General features: G+C 45.7%; 1 protein-coding gene across 4 annotated transcripts in view; it reads right to left on the reverse strand.

Moving 5' to 3' along the window:
- Nucleotides 1–7,497, reverse strand: part of LOC140418994 (uncharacterized) — a 578,165-nt gene that overhangs the window by 22,823 nt on the left and 547,845 nt on the right. The gene's annotated exons all lie outside the window — the stretch shown is intronic.

Below are 7,497 nucleotides of genomic sequence, written 5' to 3' on the forward strand. Positions count from 1 at the left end.
ATGGACAACTCCACCAATCTTCATATCGTCTGCAAATTTACTGACCCACCCTTCAACTCCCTCATCCAAGTCATTAATGAAAATCACAAACAGCAGAGGACCCAGAACTGATCCCTGCGGTACGCCACTGGCAACTGGGATCCAGGCTGAATATTTGCCATCCACCACCACTCTCTGACTTCCAGCGGTTAGCCAGTTCGTTATGCAACTGGCCAAATTTCCCGCTATCCCATGCCTCCTTACTTTCTGCATAAGCCTACCATGGGGAACCTTATCAAATGCCTTACTAAAATCCATGTACACTACATCCACTGCTTTACCTTCATCCACATGCTTGGTCACCTCCTCAAAGAATTCAATAAGACTTGTAAGGCAAGACCTACCCCTCACAACTCCGTGCTGACTATCCCTAATCAAGCAGTGTCTTTCCAGATGCTCAGAAATCCTATCCCTCAATACACCTTCCATTACTTTGCCTACCACCGAAGTAAGACTAACTGGCCTGTAATTGCCAGGGTTATCCCTATTCCCGTTTTTGAACAGGGGCACGGCATTCACCACTCTCCAATCCCCTGGTACCACCCCTGTTGACAGTGAGGACGAAAAGATCATTGCCAATGGCTCTGCAATTTAATCTCTTGCTTCCCATAGAATCCTTGGATATATCCCGTCAGGCCCGGGGGACTTGTTTATCCTCAAGTTTTTCAAAATGCCCAACACATCTTCCTTCCTAACAAGTATTTCCTCGAGCTTACCAGTCTGTTTCACACTGTCCTATCCAACAATATGGCCCCTCTCATTTGTAAATACTGAAAAAAAGTACTCGTTCAAGATCTCTCCTATCTCTTCAGACTCAATACACAATCTCCCGCTACTATCCTTGATCGGACCTACCCTCGCTCTAGTCATTCTCATATTTCTCACATATGTGTAAAAGATCTTGTGGTTTTCCTTGATCCTACCCGCCAAAGATTGTTCGTGCCCTCTCTTAGTTCTCCTAATCCCTTTCTTCAGTTCCCTCTTGGCTATCTTGTATCCCTCCAGCGCCCTGTCTGAACCTTGTTTCCTCAGCCTTACATAAATCTCCTTCTTCCTCTTCACAAGACATTCAACCTCTCTTGTCAACCATGGTTTCCTCACTCGACCATCTCTTCCCTGCCTGACAGGGACACGTAGTACCTTTTCCTTGAACAAGTTCCACATTTCACTTCTGTCCTTCCCTGACAGCCTATGTTCCCAACTTATGCACTTCAGTTCTTGTCTGACAACATCGTATTTACCCTTCCCCCAATTGTAAACCTTGCCCTGTTGCACGCACCTATCCCTCTCCATTACTACAGTGAAAGTCACAGAATTGTGGTCGCTATCTCCAAAATGCTCCCCCACTAATAAATCTGTCACTTGCCCTGGTTCATTACCAAGTACCAAATCCAATATGGCCTCCCCTCTGGTCGGACAATCTACGTACTGTGTTAGAAAAGCTTCCTGGACACACTGCACAAACACCACCCCATCCAAACTATTTGATCTAAAGAGTTTCCACTCAATGTTTGGGAAGTTGAAGTCACCCATGACTATTACCCTGTGACTTCTGCACCTTTCCAAAATCCGTTTTCCAATCTGTTCCTCCACATCTCTGCTACTATTGGGGGGCCTATAGAAAACTCCCAACAAGGTGACTGCTCCTTTCCTATTTCTGACTTCAACCCATACTGCCTCAGTAGGTAGATACCCCTCGAACTGCCTTTCTGCAGCTGTTATACTATCTCTAATTAACAATGCCACCCCCCACCTCTTTTACCACCCTCCCGCATCTTATTGAAACATCTATAACCAGGGACCTCCAACAACCATTTCTGCCCCTCTTCTATCCAAGTTTCCGTGATGGCCACCACATCGTAGTCCCAAGGACCGATCCATGCCTTAAGTTCACCCACCTTATTCCTGATGCTTCTTGCGTTGAAGTATACACACTTCAACACATCTCCGTGCCTGCAAGTACTCTCCTTTGTCAGTGTTCCCTTCCCCACTGCCTCACTACACGCTTTGGCGTCCTGAATATCGGCTAACTTAGTTGCTGGACTACAAATCCGGTTCCCATTCCCCTGCCAAATTAGTTTAAACCCTCCCGAAGAGTACTAGAAAACCTCCCTCCCAGGATATTGGTGCCCCTCTGGTTCAGATGCAACCCGTCCTGCTTGTACAGGTCCCACCTTCCCCAGAATGCGCTCCAATTATCCAAATACCTGAAGCCCTCCCTCTTAGGCCATTCCTGCAGCCACGTGTTCAACTGCACTCTCTCCCTATTCCGAGCCTCGCTATCACGTGGTGCCAGCAACAAACCAGAGATGACAACTCTCTCTGGCCTGGCTTTTAACTTCCAGCCTAACACCCTAAACTTGTTTATTACCTCCACACCCCTTTTCCTACCTACGTCGTTGGTACCAATGTGCACCACGACTTCTGGCTGCTCCCCCTCCCCCTTAAGGATCCTGAAGACACGATCCGAGACATCCCTGGCCCTGGCAACCAGGAGGCAACCAGGAGGCAACATACCTTCCGGGAGTCTCGCTCGCGACCACAGAATCTCCTATCTATTCCCCTCACCATTGAATCTCCTATTACTATTACTTTTACATTTTCCCCCCTTCCCTTCTGTGCCCCAGAGTCAGACTCAGTGCCAGAGACCTGGCCGCTAGGGCCTTCCCCCGGTAGGTCATCCCCCCCCCCCCCAACAGCATCCAAAATGGTATACTTGTTTTGAAGGGGAACGGCCACGAGGGATCCCTGCACTGTCTGCCTGTTTGTTTTCTTTCCCCTGACTGTAACCCAGCTACTCTTGTCCTATACCTTGGGCGTGGTTACCTCCCTGTAACTCTTCTCTATAACCCCCTCTGCCTCCCGGATGATCCGAAAGTTCATCCAGCTCCAGTTCCCTAACACGGTCTCTAAGGAGCTGGAGTTGGGTGCACTTCCCGCAGGTATAGTCAGCGGGGATACTGGTGGTATCCCTCACCACCCACATCCTACAGGAGGAGCATGCAACTGGCCTAGCCTCCATCCCCTCTTACCTTACAGAATATAGCTGCCTTGTGGACCAACTGGACCTCCGCCCTCCGACTCTGCTCCCAGTCAGTTGCACTCTCTGTAAACACCTGGCTCTTTTCTCGCTCTTTGAGGAAATGTAGGAAACAAAATGAAAGGAGCACCTTACTCCCTCCTCACCCAACTCCCTCAGTCACCAAACTCTCACTATAGCACTCAAATGCACCAAATTCAGCACTCAGTGCAAACAAAGTCTGCACTGTCGGTGGATCACTTTTATACTGTGAATCTAGCCTCTGAAAACTGGCCTAATCCAATGAACTAAAGGTTAGTCCCGGATATGGAGAGATTTTCTGATTAGAAGAGGTTGAGTTGTTTGGGCCTGTACTCATTGGAGTTGAGACGAATGAGAGGTGACCTTTTTGAGACATAAGCATTCTCAGGGGGGTTGACACGGTAGATGCTGAGAGGATGTTTCCTCTTGTGGGAGAGTCCAGGACCAGAGGGCATAATCTCAAAGTAACGGGTCTCAAATTTAAGACAGACATGAGGCAACATTTCTTCTCTCAGAGCGCAGTGAATCTGTGGAATTCTTTAGCTGTGCAATCATCCTGTCGCTGGAGTTTAACCATAAAAAGGCAAAGGTGAAGGTGTGTTTACCCGGATGGGCCGCTTGGTGGCGCAGTGGCTCTTTCACTGAGGGGCCTTGAGTTCAGACACATCCCAGACAGGACTGGGAAAGGGGAGAAAACTGGATAATCGGGGAAATGGAGCGGTGCCGATGGGCCTGAGAGAAAGGATTCAGGCAAGACTTATTTTCTTCATTTTTCATTCAATATTTATTAAAATTTCAGAGAAAATATTACACAAAAGTTTATTTTGAAGTTGACGAAAGGAAACATAACGATTGAGGGTCACAGTGAGAACAGAACACATGCCCTCTGAGCTGCCAAATGTATGTACAACTGTAACAGACACCAGAAAGAGAGAACAGGAGCTCAATGTAAAGGGAAGGCCAAAGTTATGAGTAAGGAACGAGATAAGTTACTTTATTTAGACATGATATTGAGGGAAATTATTAGCTACAGTTACATTACAGCCAAAATTATCTCGTACATTTCAAACTGGGAAACAGAAATACTGTCCATGATTGTCTCAGTTACAGATGCAGAATAATAAACTGAGAAGATTTTGCTGTTAGAGTCACCAAGAGGAGATATTGTATTTGTGTCACACAGAGATCATAATAAACAGCTGAGGAAAATCTACAGCGTCCAAAAGTCAACCGATCACTTGATCTGTAAAAGAGAGAGAAAACGATGAAGCAGATGTTTATAATCTGGGACATTGATGTTAGAGTTTTGAATCAATCAAACATTTAGAGATTTTTGAAACGGCTTCTGTCAGTTTGAAGTGTGAGTGGATTGAATCTTCTCACCTTCACCAGAGTGACTGCAGCGCTGTAGGAAATGCTCAGGAAGAACAGGGTGATGAATGTGGAAGCGGTTGTCCAGATGTTCCCGTTATCATCCTCATCGTCTTCAGTCCAGGTGTGGTCTGTGGTATCTACGAGGATAGAGCCGAATAAATATAATCAGATTGTTTATTAATCCACGATTTATTTTTAATATTCTCGGTTCATTTTCTCCCGCTGCTAATTCATTCTTTAATATATTTGTCATTGCATATCTACTGTTGCGTTCATGACTCTCAGAAATTGATGTCTTTCACTTTTTTTTTCTAATTAAGGGGCAATTTAGCATGACCAATCCGCCAACCCTGCACATCTTTGGGTTGTCGGGGTGAGACCCACGGGTCATGGGGAGAATGTGAAAACTCCACTGGGGCAGGGACCCAGGAGCGGGATCAACCCCAGGTCCATGGTGGCGTGAGGCAGCAGCGCTAACCTCTATGCCACCGTGCCGCCATTGCCTGCCGTTTGTGTTTGTTCCTTAGATTTTGTGTCTGTGTCGATGCGAAATTCCGTGTTTTGATTTACTCCTCTGTTGTGTGTCCAGATGTCTGTGTAGGTTCACTGTGTGTTCATTGTGTCAATGAGTATTGGTCTGTGTATTTGTGTGTCAGTGCCTGTGTGTGAACTTTGTTTGTCTTCTGTCAATGTGTATATATGAGTGTTATATTGTATGTGTATGTGTTGAAATCTATGTTTATATATTATTGCCTGTGTTAATAAGTGTTTATATTTTCCTGTCTAGTAATATATGTGTTAATGTGTCTTTTTGCGTTCATCATGCATGCCAGTGTCTTAATGTTTGTGCCTGGATAAATGCGTGTGTGTGTGTGTGTGTGTCAATGCGTGTATTTCATCATAGAATCATCATCATATAATCCCTACAGTGGAGAACGAGGCCATTCGGCCTATTGAGTCTGCACCGACCCTCCGAAAGAACACCCTACCGACGTGCACGGTGCACGCCCTGCCCTATCCCCAGAACCTCGTAACACCACCTAACGTTTTGGGCGCGAAGGGGTGATATAGCGTGGCTAATCCACCTAACCTGCACATCTTTGGACTGTGGGAGGAAACTGGAGCACGCGGAGGAAACACGGACACGGGAGAATGTGGAAACTCAACACGGACAATCATCCGAGGCTGGAATTGAACCCGGGTTTATGGCGCTGTGAGGCAGCAGTGCTATTTATGCGTTGATGTTTGTTTATAACTATCTATTGCTGTGTATTGACGCCTCCATGTGTATTCATGTGTGTTTGTATGAGCGTGTGTACGAATCTGTTAATATGTGACTACGTGTGCCCATTAGTGTGTTAATGTGGATTATTGTCTCTGTTTTAATGGAAATATTTCTGTCATTGTGAAATTGTGCGATTGTGGGCGGCACGGTAGCACAGTGGTTAGCACTGTTGCTTCACAGCGCCAGAGTCACAGGTTCGATTCCTGACTTGTGCTGAGTTTGCATGTTCTCCCTGTGTCCGTGTGGGTTTCGTCCGGGTGCTCCGGTTTCTTCCCACAAGTCCCGAAAGATGTGCTTGTGAGGTAATTTGGACATTCTGAATTCTCCGTCTGTGTACCCGAACAGGCGCCAAGAGTGTGGCGACTAGGGTTTTTTCACAGTAACTTCTTGCAGTGTTAATATAAGCCAACTTGTGACAATAAACATTATTTTTACTATTATGTATATGTTATTGCTTACAGTTGTGTTTCATATTCTTGGGTCAGTCTGCGTGTATGGTTTTATATGTTTGTGTTTGCATATTTGTGTATCTATGTGGACATGTGGATGTATGTGCATGTTTGTGCATGCCGGCCTGTGTGTGTGGATTTGTGTGTGTGTGTACACGAGTGTCTCTGTGTACATAAACGTGTGCTTGTTTGTGTTTATGTGCATGTTTGTAAATTTTTGTTCGTTTATGTGTATATGTATGCATGTGTTTCTATGTGTACATATATGTGTGTGTTTGTGTCTATGTGTGCTCATGTATATGGTTGTGGGTGTGTGTACGTGTGCCTGTATGTTTAGTGTTTGTGTCTTTATCTGTCTGTGTATTTGTATCAGCTGCCTGTAGCTTTGCCAGTTGTGGGTATTATTGATACCGATGTAGAATATGTTGAACTTTCTGCTTATAAATGTGTTTTCTGTGAGTTGCAAGCTGACATCATTGACCGAATGCAAAAATGCAAGGAGGTGCCTCAGGAGAGAACACTGAAAACCCAGGGAGAATTCAATCACCATCCGGATTTGGATTTTGGGAAATCAGTTGTTGCATATGGATAAGAGGAACAAGGGTGCTAAAAAAAAAATGTTGCGTGAATAGATAGTTTAAGAACATCTTTAGCATGATGGGCTTTTAAAATCTTCAACCAGTAAGCTACAAGCCGTCTTGTAATGTCAGTAACTGAGTCCTTAGTGTAGAGACACATCCACTCCCAAATTCCCTGCTTGGGGAGTAGGTGGATAGTGATTTAATAGTCTCTCCCTCTCTGGCCAGCTGAACAAATTCTCTTTGGGTTCCCCCTGCTGAGGAGGTGGAGATACAGTGAGTTCACTCATCACCTTCCTCCTCTTTTCGTCGGGAAAGTGGAGGTAAAATGGATTTATATTGCCCATCCTTCTCTGTTGGGGAAGTGGGCGGACAGTGCATTTATTTAGGCCCTCCCCCTTTCTTTGTTGGAAGAGGCTGTACAGTGAATCAACTAATGCCCCAGCTCCTTGGTGGGAAAGTGGGGGTACAGGGTTAATTAATGCTCCTCCCCCACTATTTGTTGGGGCGTGGTGATACACTGGATTAACTACTGCCCCCCATGCTTTGGTGTGGGAGTGAGGGGTATAGTGGGTTCACTAAGTCCCTTCCTCTTTGTTAGGGAGTTGGGGTGCAGGGCATTAGCTAACGTCCATTCCCCACTCTCTGTTGGAGAAGTGGGGATGCAGTGGATTAACTATAACCCCTCCCCCTCTTTGTTTTGGGAAGTGT

Source organism: Scyliorhinus torazame, chromosome 5, assembly GCF_047496885.1.
Source record: "Scyliorhinus torazame isolate Kashiwa2021f chromosome 5, sScyTor2.1, whole genome shotgun sequence".
In the NCBI taxonomy this organism is placed as follows: domain Eukaryota; kingdom Metazoa; phylum Chordata; class Chondrichthyes; order Carcharhiniformes; family Scyliorhinidae; genus Scyliorhinus; species Scyliorhinus torazame.